General features: G+C 38.6%; 1 long non-coding RNA gene across 1 annotated transcript; it reads right to left on the bottom strand.

Annotated features, from left to right (window-relative positions):
* Positions 1-11,811: 11,811 nt before the first annotated feature.
* Positions 11,812-14,458, bottom strand: LOC131228655 (uncharacterized). The gene is made up of 3 exons (XR_009163044.1): positions 13,324-14,458; positions 13,090-13,156; positions 11,812-11,828 (listed from the first exon to the last, which is right to left on the bottom strand). It is a non-coding gene; the product is annotated as an uncharacterized LOC131228655 (long non-coding RNA).
* Between the last annotated feature and the right edge of the window lie 805 nt (positions 14,459-15,263).

Raw genomic sequence — 15,263 nt, 5'->3', positions numbered from 1 at the left:
ATCTTGCAGTTGTTGCCATCTCCAAATGTGACTGAACCGTCAGTCATGTCTTTGAGATCGGTGAATAAAGCCTTGTCGCATGTCATATGCCTGGAGCATCCACTATCTAGGTACCACTTGGAATGGCTTGTTACTTTGAAAGCGGTGTGTGCAACCAAGCAAATGACCTTTAGAACCCATTTCATAACCATTTTGGGTTTATGAGGATAGCAGGTCTTCTTTCGATTGTAAGAGTTATAAGTATGACCTAGTGAGTTAGACTTTAAAAGCTCCTTAAGTAAATCAACTATCTTTTCTGCCAAAGGACTTTTGTTTTGCTTTTTATAGTTGATATGTCTTTTAGGTTTTTGAAAAGATTTAAAGTTTTTAGAAAACATTTGATCTTTCCCTTTTGAGTTTAAGATCTCTCACTTTACAAACAAGGGAGAAGTATTTTTTGGGTTAGGAAGAACACTCTTGTCATAGCCCAGACCGGATCGATCACAACATTTTCTCAATCTAGATAAGAGTTTTTCTAATTTAGGATCACCTTAGGCATATTTCCAGGTTTCCTTTAAACTCAAGAGAGAAGAGACTTCATGTTTTAGTTGTTCGTTTTTAGATTTAAGATTTTTAAATTGGGAGGTTTTAAAATCTAAATCGCATTTTGTCTTTTCAAAACAGTCTGAAATATGGGACTTTTCTAAAACAAGAGATTCATAAATTTCTTTGAGTTTAGAAAATTTCTCTTTTTGAAGTTTCAATTTCACAGCAATTTTACAACTTTCCTTGTATAGGGCATTGTAAGCATCTTGAAGATCATCTTCATTTTCATATTCACTATTAAGATTTTCTTCATTAGTCGGGTCATCATTATCTAAAAAAGTGAATTTGGCTAGAGTCATAAGGGCCTTAACATCACACCCTGACTTAGTTTCAGAATCTTCTGATTCAGAAGAGACTTCAGAATCAGAGGACTCATCCCAAGTAGCCATCATACTTTTCCTTTTTGACTTGCCCTTATTAGGACATTTGTTAGCCAAATGCCCATACTCATGGCAGTTGTAACATTGACTATCTTTTAATAATTTTCTAGTTTTATGTTTAGGTTTCTTTTTATCAAATGCTTTTTGAAAATCAACCCTCTTTTTACTTTTAAAAATTTTATAAAATCTCTTTGCCAAAAGAGACATATCATCCTCAGAGTTTTCTAAATTAAAGTTTAAATCTTTTTCATGAAAACCATTTTTAGAAGTTTTTAAAGCAATAGATTTACCTCTTGGATTTTTAAAGGTTAACTCATAAGTCTGTAATGAGCCAACTAATTCCTCAACCCTTATATTGTCCATATCACGAAGTTCCTGGATTGCGGTTACTTTAGAATTAAACCGTTCAGGAAGTGAGTGTAGTATTTTAGCACATATCTTTCTTTCAAGAATTTTATCGCCAAGACCCCACATAGAGTTTACAATGTCATTTAATCTGGTATAAAAGACCATGAACATTTCATTTTCTTCCATACGTATTTCCTCAAATTTAGTTGTGAGGATTTGTATCTTAGATTTCTTGACAATTGAAGTACCCTCGTGTGTTATTTCCAATATATCCCGAGCATGTTTTGCAGAATCATAGGATATAATTCTTTTGAATTCATCCGGTGATAGTGCACAAGTAATTGCATTTAGTGCTTTAGCATTTGCACTACTCTCAGTTTTCTGAAATGTGGTCCAAGAGAAATATGTTGTAATTTTCATAGATTTTGAACCATCAATCCCGGTTACTTTAGTGGTAGGAGGGGTCTATTCGTTCACTGTGGATAGCTACACACTTTCATCCATGGATTTGAGGAAGATCCTCATCCTGGCTTTCCAATAGGCATAGTTGGAGCCATCAAAGGGTGGAGGCTTAGTGACTGATAAGCTATTAAAATTTGACATCTTTTATATAGCTGAGATCGTTAGCTCAGGAATTAAATCCAAATAAAAAGCAATAAGAGTGAGCTATTAGGCTCTGATACCACTTGAAATGGCCAAGCTATATGTCCTAGAGGGGGGGTGAATAGGACTATGTCAAATTCTAAGATAAATACAGCAGAAATATAGAAAGATAGAACTGAATAAATAAATCAATTCACACTGCTGAATGCTAGCTCAAAATATTGATTGTTTTAAGGACAACCATGCACCAAAAAAATGGCAAGGTAACCTTACTAGAACAAATAGAGAAACTGAAGCTCAAAGTAATAAAGAGATAGCAAAAATATAATGCTGAAATGTAAATCTAAATTATTACAACATTCCCCACTGTGCTTGAAATGTAAAATTTATAACATTTACATCCACACATACATTCCACAATTCTGAATGATAAAAGATAGGAAATATAAATCACACATCCACAACATAAAGAATTATAGTGGTTCGCCTGTGTGTTCACCAACTGTTAAACAACAGCCACATAGAATGATACTCCACTCCTAATATCCTCACACGGGGGATATTAGCGTTCACTATTAAATTGGTTTTCACAGGTTCAAAACCTTCACAATTGTGTCTTTTTCAAAGGGCTTACACAATTCAAAAACCCTCACTTCTGATTTTTCTGGCTCTCCTTAGATAACCAACAACTTTGAGATTTTTCTGGCTTAACCTCAAATAAAACCAAACAATGTAAATTACACAAATTGTAAAATACCTAATTTTCTCCTTCAATGTAGCAGCCCAGAAGGACCAAGTTGGAGTAGAGATTTGAATGTCAAAGTTCAATGTCCAATACTAACTTTATAATGGTTCTAGGTTCTAATAGATTTTAAATTAAAACAAAAGGGCTAGCTCTAATTGATTTTGATTCCAGAAAAAGGAAAACAACAATTCTTCTTTTCAGATTAGATTGGAATACAAGAAACAAAATCAATTAAGAAAGCTAAAGAAAGAGAATATTAAACATGCACACTTAGCTTATATGGTGCACTGACTTATCTCTCAAAAGGCCGAATTAATTTAGCTTGAAGTTCTTTAATTTCCATATATAATTCTAAGATTCGTGCTCTATTTATAGGTGAGCAAATCACACCTTCGACTGATCTAAGGACCTCTACGACTGGTCGTAAAACCAACAGATATTTGAAATTTCGGGCACGATAAGATTTGACAGTTTCACGACTGGTCGTAAGTTTCCTTCGACTGGTCGTAGGTCTCCTTCGACTGGTCGTAAGATCTCTTCGACTGGTCATAGGTGGCCGAATTTCAATGTTATTCTTTGAGTCATAGGTCTACGACTGGTCGAAGATGCAGTCGACACTATTCCTATGACTAGTCGAACAGTCCCCAAGACTAGTTGAAGCCTAACAGAAAATTTTTAATTTTTGTAACAATCTTACGACTGATCCAGGAAATGTTTAGACAAGTCGAAGCAGTGCTAGGACTAGTCGAACAAAGTGCAAGACTAGTCTTAGAATAGACCAAACTCACTTATATAAACATATGAATTATGTATCCAAAATGGCCTACTCTAAAGGTCAACCTAAGGTCATTCATACCTCAATAGTGAAGTAAGGACATTGATACTTTAGAGACGAGTGACCTTTGAAAGTAATGGAGCTTGAAGTGTTGATGTCGTTTAAACTTGAGAGCTTTTTGAGATCTTGAGATTGAACTTGAAAGCTTCTTGAGATCTTGAGGTTGAACTTGAAAGCTTCTTGAGATTCTTGACTTTTGAACATTACTTGTCAACCTAAGTTGATCTTGAGTAGAGCATTGTTCTTTACAGATGCAAGCTTCATAACAGTGTCTTTGGCACCACAAATTTGACAACACAAAGGGCTATAAACTATGACACTTACACGTTAACACATGAATAGATTAGATCTCAAATAAAAATTATGGTGGACCTTTTAAAGGTTTTAATGGTGGGTGTCACTCTCACCACTGTTTTCTATAGTGGGGTCCACCCCTGCCTTGGATCTACCTCATTCTTTGGACCATATCCTAAAATGATCTCTCCAAATGTATGGACGGTGGGGATATAACACATACATCATGTGGGGCACACATAACTTGGTGACGTCACTTCAGTAGCGACTTTGGCTACTCAACTACTATCAGTATCCCATGCGCGTTAGCTACTCAACCTGTGTCGGGGACGCAGATTTCCTACAAAAGCCTTCCTACGCTGGGAACCTAGGAGGGGCCCACTATCATATTTTTGAGAAATCCTATCCGTTCATTCATTTTTTGAGTTCATTTTAAGATATAAGGCCAAAAATGAACCGTATCCAATTCTCAAGTGGGCCGAAAACATGATAATTGAATGTCCATAGTTAAAATATTCGTGGGGCCAAAAAAGTTTTGAATCATGCTATTATATGTGTTTTCAGTTCATCCAAGTACAAATGACATTATTAATGGTATGGATTGCATGTAAACATCACTGTCGAACTTAGGGAAGTTTCAGCGGTAGAAATTTCCCTAACTACCTTTTCCTTTAGTGCGGCCTACTTAAGTCTTTTATCCTCATAAATTTTGATCTTATCCCCTAAAATGATCTCAAAAAATGGATGGACGAAGAGGATTTCTCACAAATATGACAGTGGGCCCACTTGGGTTCCCAACGCAGGAGCTTTCTGCAAAAGGCCTTAGTAGGAAATCCACGTCCGGTATCCAGTCCGCATCCCCTAATGATGCAAGCAATTTGCAAAGTTCGTTGGAAATTTAGGTGGGGCCCACCATGAATTTTTTGAGAAATCTACCCCCTCTATCCATTTTTCCTTATCATTTCAGGGCATTATCCCAAAACTGAAGCAGATCCAAATCTCAAGTGGACCACACCACAAGAAGCAGCGGTAATAATGATTCTCACCGTTAAATATTTTTTAGGGCCCACCATGATATTTATTTGACATCCAACCTGTAGATTAGGTCATATATACGTGGGTGATGAAAAAAAGAAGAAGCAAATATCAGCTTGATCCAAAATTTTGGTGGCCCCGATGTAAGACCCGTATCCTAGACCATACGTTCCATAGGCCTTCGTAGTCCTTCTGGTCGAATTTCGGCAACCCTCGACCTGTATCCGACATTTGCACGTGATCCTAAGCCGAGTCTTGCATACTGAAGTCGGTTCAACCCGAAACTTGTATCTTAGCGACCGCGCCGTCGTCGCGGTTCCAACACCGCGACTCGCGCACCGATCCGATACCCGTGCCAGAAGATGTGGACCCGTGTTCATTTTGAAGAAACGCCGCGCATTACGAATTTTGAAGGAATCTCTACAATATGTCCCATCAATCAATTAATTACTCAAGTCAAGTACACCCCATACCTCAAGTACAAGCTCCATCCCTCCTTTTCCATAAGTCAACTCTTTCTCTCCCATAACCATCCCTCTTTTTACAAAAAAATCAAACTCACCCATACCACCCATCCCCTTCCTTACAACACCCATCCTTCTCACCCCATCACTTCCTTTTCTCATATCTCAAACATCCCAAGCAACATCACACGTCCAAGCCCCCTCTCTCCCAAAGCCAAGTGTGGCTCACTTTCCCTACCCTCTCATCTCTTATCCCCACCATCAAAATTCCATCATCCACTGTTAAAAGTTAAGCATATGAGCTAAGGAGGCTAAGGGAGTAAGAAGGAGGTCAATAGGTGGGTGATCTAACCGTCAACTTTGTTATTTGAGGGCCCACATATGGTGGGACCCATCTTGATGTATGCTTTGTATTTAGGGAGGGCCCATAGTTACGGAGTCCCTCCCCTTCTCACCGATCTCTCTCTCTCTCTCAATCTCTTTCTCTCTCTCTCTTTTGCAACAGGCATGGCCCATTAGATCCACACCGATCGCGGACCCACCATGATGGATGTATTTTATCGATGCCATCCATCTGTTTTATCCAGGCCATCCAGTGGGCCTGGATGATGAGAAAACCCAAATGTCAGACCCATCGGGTGAGCCATGTTCATGTGGGACCCACCTTGATGAAACGTGGGCCACATACATGTGGGACCATGATGCTTGTGTTATATCCATGTCGTCCAGCGTCTCTGGATGCTGGATGGGTGTGGCTAACATGGAGTGCGTGTACAGACATGGTGTGTATTAACAAGCTAAAAATAATAATAATATTATATATATATATATAGATAAGGTATTTGGTGGGCCACTTATGCAGGCCCCACCTTAGTGTATAAGTTTAATCCACGTTGTCTATTCCATTCCCCAGCTCATTTTAGGCGTTGAGCCAAAAAATGAAGCCAATCCGACTATTTGCGGGCCATACCATAGAAAACAGTATTGTTACCATTGAGAACCCACCTTGATGTTCTACTCGCCAAAACATACTGGATATTAGGCTCTTTTGGATGATATCGAGCTATGGAATTCAACTGATAGAGTGGATCCTCCCGATGCGGGCCCTACATGGGAAAAACCGCAGGAAATAGATTTTTTTTAAAAAAATACACATGAGGAAGCAGCAGGCTGACACCAGAGGACGCAACAGCGTCTGCGTGGATGCTAGGTGGGCAAGGACCATAGGTCCCAGCCATGGGCCCCACCATGTTGTGTGTTTAACATCAACACTGTGCATTTGATGGGTCCCCTTTTACATATGGGGCACCCCTAAAAATCAGCCATATACCACACTCAAGTGGCCCACATCACATAAAACAGTGGGATTGAACGGCTGCCATTAAAACCCTTTTTGGGGTTGTCATAGAAGTCTTGGATCATTATAAATTTATTTTTCCTCTTCATCTGGGTCTACGTGACCATATCAACAGATTGGGTGGAAAATAAACATTATGGTAGGCCCCACCTAGGACCGAATGATATATGTGTTCTATCCACACCGTCCACATCACTGGATGGTGGGACCAACCATGATGCATGTGTTGCATCCAAACCATCCAACCATTTTAAAAGATAATTTTAAGGCTTGAGACAAGAATTAAGATAGATCTAATATCAAGTGGACCACACCGCCAAAACAGTGGAATTGAATGCACACCATTGAAACCCCTTTTGGGTTAGAAGTTTTAAACCAACATGATAATTGTTTTCCTCACTGTTTAGGTCTTTATGACCTTCTGAACAGTCTAGATAGGAAATAAATGCTATGGTGGCCCCTATGAAATTTCTAACAATGAAAATCATTATCTCCATTGCTAATTGTGATGCAGTCCAAATGATATGTTGATCATTATCACCAATGTTGTTTGTTGTATGGTCCAGATGATTCTTTCGATATGATTCTTTTTTTTTTTGGTATGCTCTATAATGATCATGGATGAATGGTGTATTGGACTTGGCCATTTGATTCAGCCCATTTGACTAGGCCCGTTGTCGAGGCCCACCTGTATATATATATATATATGAGGCCCATGTGATACGGCCCATCTGATACATTTGAGGTCCAATGGGATGTACATAAGGCCCATTGCAATGTGTGACTCCACCATGGTTTATGTGATGATGCTCATGTTAGGCCGTGCCTTAGGAGCAATGATGGTTTGATGCCCACATTATAAGGATGATGTTGGTTAAATGTCCGCATTGTCACTCTTCCTAGGGCCCATTGATAGGCCCATACTTGTAGTGTGTAGGCTGTCTAGGCCCATCTTCGTTATGAGTAGAGTCCACCACTATATAACATGTTTAGTATAGATCCATAATTCATGCTCATACGCATCATATGTATGTTTGATATGAGGAGTGACTGATCATGGCATATGTCTTCGGGCAGATTGTTTATGGGCTCCCTGATAGGCGGAGTTGCCCTTCATGAGCGCGCGGTACGCGCAGGATTGTTGCATGTCTGGTAGAGTGATTCATGCACTTGCATTTATGTGATTGTGATTATTGTATGCCATAGCGACATTAGGGTCATAGCCTCCACAGATACATCATGGATGGCTGGATTGGATACCGAAAATATTGTTTCTAGCATCAGAGCACCATAGATGTCCCTTGGTGAAAATTTCTAAATCCGATGGTACCAGAGGATGACTCAAACGTCTAGACCAAGTGGATATATGAGCGCACGAGAGCCGAATATCAGGAAGCCGGGTCTCCCACTGTGTCGTGGTCGATTGGAAAGGGGTGTGGCCTTACTCGTCCGAGGGTAGGGGGCATTACTAGGCTGAGTTTGACCAACTCGTGAATGGGTTCACTATTGACGTGCCGGATAGGTATTGATAGACTATTGGCCAGGCAGATAGTGAGGTTTCTTACGCTCACTTAGACTGTGTGGCTGGGAGAGGAGCAGTGTCATTTGGAGTGTACTAAACCCTGGTGATTATCCAGAATGAGAACTGTACTGATATTTGATGAGCTGTATGTGGATTTGGATGAGGATTGGTATGCTTGAGTTGCATCATGCATCGCATGGTATTGATATGGCCGATAGCATTCATATCTTGCACCACATAGCCTTGGTACGGCTGCTTGCATTCATGTGCTCATTAGCATGATTCTACATTACTCTGACCTTGCATTTTGAACACGTTCATATTGCGCACACACTTACACCACCCTCTAAGCTTTCTATAAGCTTATGCATGATTAATGAGTGAAGGTGACGCCCGGACACAGTCGTAGCCTCATCAGAGTTGGAGCGTGCAATTGAGCTTTTGAAATTTCTGTTATTATCATTATCTTGTATTTCCCTTTCATACACATTGTACTCAAAAGTTTTTTATCATAGTGGATTTTGTGATGGTGTTCTTGTGGTTATTGTTCGTTGGTTATACTTATACTGAAACAAAATCATGTTTGAAATCCTCCTTATAGGATCCCAGGATCGGAACCTGGTGCATGGGTGCCAGGAGCCGAGAATGGGGTACTATGGAGGCTATCGGTGCCGGATTCGATGATCGGGAATTTTGTGAGGCCAGTTTCCGAGTTCGGGCATGACACCCAAGAAGTTTTTAATAGTGAGAGTTCAATCAACACTATGTGGCCCACTTGAGAATTTGATCTACCTCAGTTTTCGGTTCATACCATAAAATTATTTTTAAAAATGTATGGACGGCGTGGATTTATCACTAACATCTTAGTGGGACCATGTAGCATTTCAGTGGAAGAATTTTATGTGAAAAGGCTTCCGCCACATCCTTTGGAGAGTGGGTGAAGAGGCGTCGGAGAGAAGAAAACTTCCTTTTTTAAGCTCGCGATAAAAGCGCCTTCATCCCGACCGTCTACCTTATCCGACGGTTGATAAGAAGGTTCGCACGTAATAACGTGCAAACTGGTGCATAGCTGAGCATATATATATATATATATATATATATGAGTCATACTCACCCGCACACCTATGCATGTGCGCACCTTTACACATGTGTTATGGGCATCTAATTCGAACCATCCATGTGATGCAAAATCCCATGAAATCTCGATGTGCAAATTTTTATCTTGTTCTAAAATTCTGGTGGGCCATAGAAAAAACAAATGCAAATCAAGGGAGGAATTTCATTTTTCATGGTCCACCAAAGTTTTGGATCAAAGTAAAAATTTAGCGGTTTCATGAGGTGCTGCTTCATGTAGATGGTTAATGATTTTAGAGTCACATCATGTATTATGAGTAATTAAAAAAGTTGCATGAGTTCTTGAGAGTTGAGCATTTGGATATATATATATATATATATATATATATATATATATATATATATATATATATATATATATATATATATATTCTATGTGTAGCCCCACCATGATGTGTGTTGAACATCTAACCCATTAGTCAGATGCACCATTCCATGGTAGGGCTTGGGCTTAAAATGAAGCCGATCCATGACTTGTGTGGGCCACACTACATACAAAAGTTGAGAGGGTTAACCCCTCCCATTAAAATATTTATAAACATTTGCGGGGCACATCAAGATGTGGTTCATAGATCCAGCCCATCCATTGTGTGTCCCAGTTGGATGAGGGGTCATATCAACTTTCTATAGTATCCAAAACTCAGGTGAGCGGGCCCTCCATTTTGGTAAAAGTACCTTTGACAAGGGATAGGCATTAGGCATTCGATACTCGTTCATCACCCAATCCATTTTACACCCTCCCGGGGCCCTCTCCCATTATAGAACACTAACGTCTTCCTCATCCCTAAGATTCTTTCGGGTCCCTGACACTCCGTATCACGGTCGCTTTATGGGCCACCTCACTTTGCTAATTTCTCCTGTCCCTAGGCACAAAGAAGTACCATTCCCTCTCTCCAATCTTAGCCAACCCTACCATCATATAAAATAAAAATAAAAATAAAAAATGCCAAAAATGGGGTGCGCAAGTTATACCCGTTAGCCATACCTGCGTATGTTAGCATGTATATGAAGCGTGGTCGGATCCAATACAAATGTTTCCAAATTAATGTACAAATCAACGTGTGAGGCCCACCGTGATATTTTATTTACATCCATTCCGTCCCCCCTCATCGGTTCCCAAACTCAGGTGGGCCACACCATGTAAAATCATGCGTAAAACCACTAAAATTACATTTTATGGCCTACTTGAGTTTTGGAATGGCATGGTCTTTCGAGTGTACATTCATCATAGTTAGACGCATCTTCTGAATGGATCAGAAGGAATGTATAAAACGAACTAGGCCGATATACAACCTATCTATGGTGTGGCCCACCTGAGTTCTGCATTAGCGTGATTATTTTTTAGCTTAAAGGGTTAAAAAAGGGGACGCAAATGATGGATGGACTGGATTCATTAAAACATAACCATGTGTTCTACAAATTAATCTGTATGTTAAGCTTAAAGTAGAAAAAGAATTGTACTGGAGCAGGAAAAAGAAAAAGAAAAAGAAAAAGAAAAAAAAAACACACACACGTACCAGGCAACTCCCACGGTCATGACAGTATATGTTAACAGTTCCGATTACATCAAAGCTGAGCTTTTTATCATCTAAAACTCCCTGGAGATGGTACTCAAGGAGCTCTTCTTCAGTGGGGTGTAATCTGAATCTTGGAGGTTCTACCTCAGCTGAAGTTGCACCATTCATGTTGCGAGTGAGCACTACCAACAAAGTGGGAAAAGGCTACGGATAAAAGCCGTAACTAAAGACCTATGGCTTTGGTTAGAGTCCGTAGAACGACCGTAGCCATTGGTACCGTAGCCATAAAGCTATGGCTACGGATTTGATCCGTAGCCTTAAAAACAATATCTATGGATTAAATCCGTAGCCATACTTTCTGCAGCTCTAAACTATATATAGCTACGGATTATATCTGTAGCTAAAAGTAGAGCCAAAACCGTAACAATAGGCTAAAATTAGCAACAGCTATGGTTTCTAGATAAAGGGCTACGGTTAAAAGCTGTAGCGAATGTCATTTTAAAAAAAAATTTATTGAAAATCTAATAATGGCATCTCTTACCATTGTAGTACATGCCCTGATAGATCAACTCATATAAGCTAATACAAATAGATACTTCATGGCTAAATCATTCATTCATTCAATCAAATACAATTATTCATTTTAATCCTACAAGTATGACATTGTTAAGGATTTTTTTTTTTTTTTGTAATGTATTGCTGCAGAATTGGTTAACTGCTTTAGCACAATAATAAAAAGGAAACAACACAAATTGTTGACTGCTTACAAAAATTCAAAAAAGGAAATTACACTTACGTTGGGGTTCTCATCTTTGCAGCTAAATGCAGAGAGAACTGCCTCACAGCTAAAGGGCATAGAAGACCTTATCAGCCTCCATGGTAAAGATCATTCGAAGGTTCACATGCATCATAAAAAATGTTATAACTGGCCAACTAAAATTCATGTACCATAGAGAAAAAAGGATCCACACAATTCAGGAGCTCTATACCATCTTGTTGCAACAGAATCCTGTATGTAAGAGGAATGGAAAACCATGAATATGTTACTATATGGGCCACTGTCTCTAAATTATCATAATACACAAATTATCAGCAGAAATTTAAACTATTTCTTTATTATAAAAATGAAAATCTCACTTGGGGTAGCAAACCGAAACCCTTACTAGGCGCCCATGAGAAACATTAATACATATTTGATCTGCTGCATCTCCTCCACAAATGATTCCCAATGCTGGATCGATGGGCTACAAATGAGTAGTTAGGCAAGAAACACAACAAATGTCTGAAATAACAGTCATAGGTGGGATGGATAGAATCATCCGATCTGCAAGAAAATTTGGGCCATATTCCATCAATGCTGGGGCACATCATGTCCTTGGTGCGAATCAATGAAACATAGTGACCACTTGTACAAAAATAGATGCATCAGAATAGTACTCACCCTCATGAACTAATCTGCTTCAACTATCTAATTATGGCAGCTCCCAGTGATAGTGAAGCGGCTAACTCAGCTATTGTCTCTGTAAGAACACCCTGCCAATACAATTCGTATAAGAATTCAATCGATTTCTATGTCAAGAAAACAAAAAAATCCTGATAGATGGCTCACAGCTGATCTCTATTGCCGCCTGGAGCATGCAAAAAGAAAAAAGAAAAAGAAGATGAATATGCTAAATGGGTAGTAGTCGAAATCACCATTTAGTTTCATTTAGGTGGGAAGCAGGCCCTTAATTTCATTCAAATTCAAAAAAGCATTCACTTTGACAAAAAACGAGTAGCAAGCACACTGCTAGAGGGAAAACGGCCGAAACTGCAAATTCAGATGATTTTCAGTCTAAATTGAAATACATGATATGCAATGCCAACCTCATTCAAATTAGAATAATGATACCTGATTCAAGATTATTTTTTTCCAATTTTCTTTGTTTCCTTTAGTTCGATTCAACTCAACTGAGCATGCCTTGCATCCAAACATGCCTTAGGTTTAATATAAAAACCTCGCCAAAATCTGTGGCCCATAAGACATCTGCATTGAGATCCATAAATTAAGTTTGGCAGCTTGGATTTGAATCTCGTCAGATCCATAAATTGAGTTTGGCAAACTAGATTATGACATTAGAATTATTCAAAAGAGCTTTTCTTTTCCAAACAAACACAAACCCATGTAACTTAAGTACATTATCAAGTGATAAGTAGAAAATATGGGAAAAGAAACTGAAAAGCACCACAAACATATCAAAAGGAATGGTTAAAGCACCACAAACACACACTGCTCAGAAACTGAAAAGCCAATTGCCTTCCATGGTTCTCCTCAATATAAACGAAAAGACGTATGATCTGTAAAATGGAGTGCCACATTCATCCAAAGTTATTAAGCAAGTCTAATCAGCCATGTTTAGAAAACCAATAACTAGGCACTGAACATGCCCCACAAGTGTTATATGATTTTTAAATTGTTAGGGAAATGATAGTTGGGTCACTTGGCAAGATTTCACTATTCTCACCTTTTGGACTCCATCCTTAGTCTCAATGTTGAAATAGAGTCTGTATCTGCTTCATTTGAATAGTTAAGGGTGTAAACAGGCCATCCTCTAAAAGCTAGGCTGAGCAAATTAAAATTTTGAATAGTAATGGCCTAACAAGCCAGCCCCAAATAGTTCAAAATCCAGTCCCAAATCCTACATGTGGTGCTTGTGAGGATAAACAAACAAAGTGATCAATAAAGCATTAGATTGAAGCCTGAAGGCAAGAAGAATGATGCATGTATCGATCTATAAATACTGTTAATTACTTAAGAAGAAAATGTACAAGTAAAACATACCATTCAGAAGAAAAACATCATTGCAAATGCTGCTAAAATGGATATTGTTACACCTGATAATGATGCCTCTGTCAAATCTAGGAATTTTCATGTCAATGCGTGTGTACACACACACACACACACACACACACACACACACATAGATGAAAGATATACATACAATTAGGGTAACCACTAAATAGTGAGATACATAAAGATTACATGTCAGCCAAGAAACTTACTCGGGGTGCATTGGAATGCACTACTGCAATGAATCACAATTATAATCTAATACACATTTTGGAGGATTCTGATTAAAGGCTGCCAAACATGACAAGTGATTCCATCATAGGAAATATAGACAAATGCAGTTAGATCTGCTGATTAAATAAGGCAATAAGATTGTATCTAGTTCACCCCCTACCATAAACAGATGATGATATCATAATATCTTTTTCTCCCTATCAACAGGCATCAAATTCATCTTCCAATAAATACTACTATTTTTTGAATTTTCCAGATTACTACAAAAAACTATGAATCAAACTTGCATAGGGCCCAGATATCCAGATAATTTTTTAGATAATTTCACATCTAGGAAGAAATAAACCAATATCAGCAGTCTTCCACCACAATGAAGTGGGAAAATGAACCTGATCAGCTATGAAGAACATGTGGCTATGGAAACACCATTATAGAAATGGCCGATTTCAATTAAAGATCACAAATTTAAAAATTACTTCCTTTCACTAAATAAAACAAGCGAGATAAAACAAGAAAACTCAACTTTCTACCATACTTGGTTCTCCAACCCCCAAAAGTCTTTAAGTTCAATTCTTCAATCTTGAACTAAAATCCTAAATTCAATTCTTCAATCTTGAACCTTGAGACTCAAAACTCATTTTCAATTGGTCAGCAAATATAATTGAATTAAAGAGGAGAAAATAAAACATTTGTTGGCTACTTTTAATGACCCACCAGATGGGTTTAAACGATATGCAATTGTGGCAATAGCAAGTCATGCACAAGCAACTACAGGAGCTCCAGAGACAGCAACAACTTCAACAACTAGATCAGCAGGCAGGGCAGCAACATTCTTTGAGTCAACTGTCTGGAGTTGCAAAGCAGTCTAGTGATCAATTACCTACCTTGGGCAATGGTGCACCTATGCATGATGCAACTAACTACATGTGGTCACAGGAACATGTAGGAGGTTAAAGGAAATGGCCGTTGTTGTGTTAGCATATATACAAATGCATGAAATTCCGAAGTCCGTATTAGTTAAATTTTTATAACTTCTTAACCTTGCTCTTCTTTCTATAAAACTAAAACACTCCTGAAGAAAGAAAGAAAGAAAGAAAGAAAGATATCAACCAGAGGTAATCCATGTCAGAAAATGTTGCCATCGACAATCAGAGAGAAAAATGATAAATGCATAAGGAACTTTGGCCTTCTCTTCATTGAATGTAGAATGTTGTCACATTTCTTTTGTAATTAATACCCTATCTGCTGACAACTAATTGAAGGATTTGGGATTACACATCGAAGAGTAATTGAAGGATTGGTGTGTTCTATGGGGTATCCAGATTGAGCCAATCATATCAATAGTTTGGATCACTAAACTACATGCTCCATTGTACATGA

The sequence above is a fragment of the Magnolia sinica genome, chromosome 2 (assembly GCF_029962835.1).
Source record: "Magnolia sinica isolate HGM2019 chromosome 2, MsV1, whole genome shotgun sequence".
NCBI lineage: Eukaryota > Viridiplantae > Streptophyta > Magnoliopsida > Magnoliales > Magnoliaceae > Magnolia > Magnolia sinica.
The sequence above is the reverse complement of the archived record's forward strand: the minus strand, read 5'-3'. Positions and strand labels throughout refer to the sequence as shown.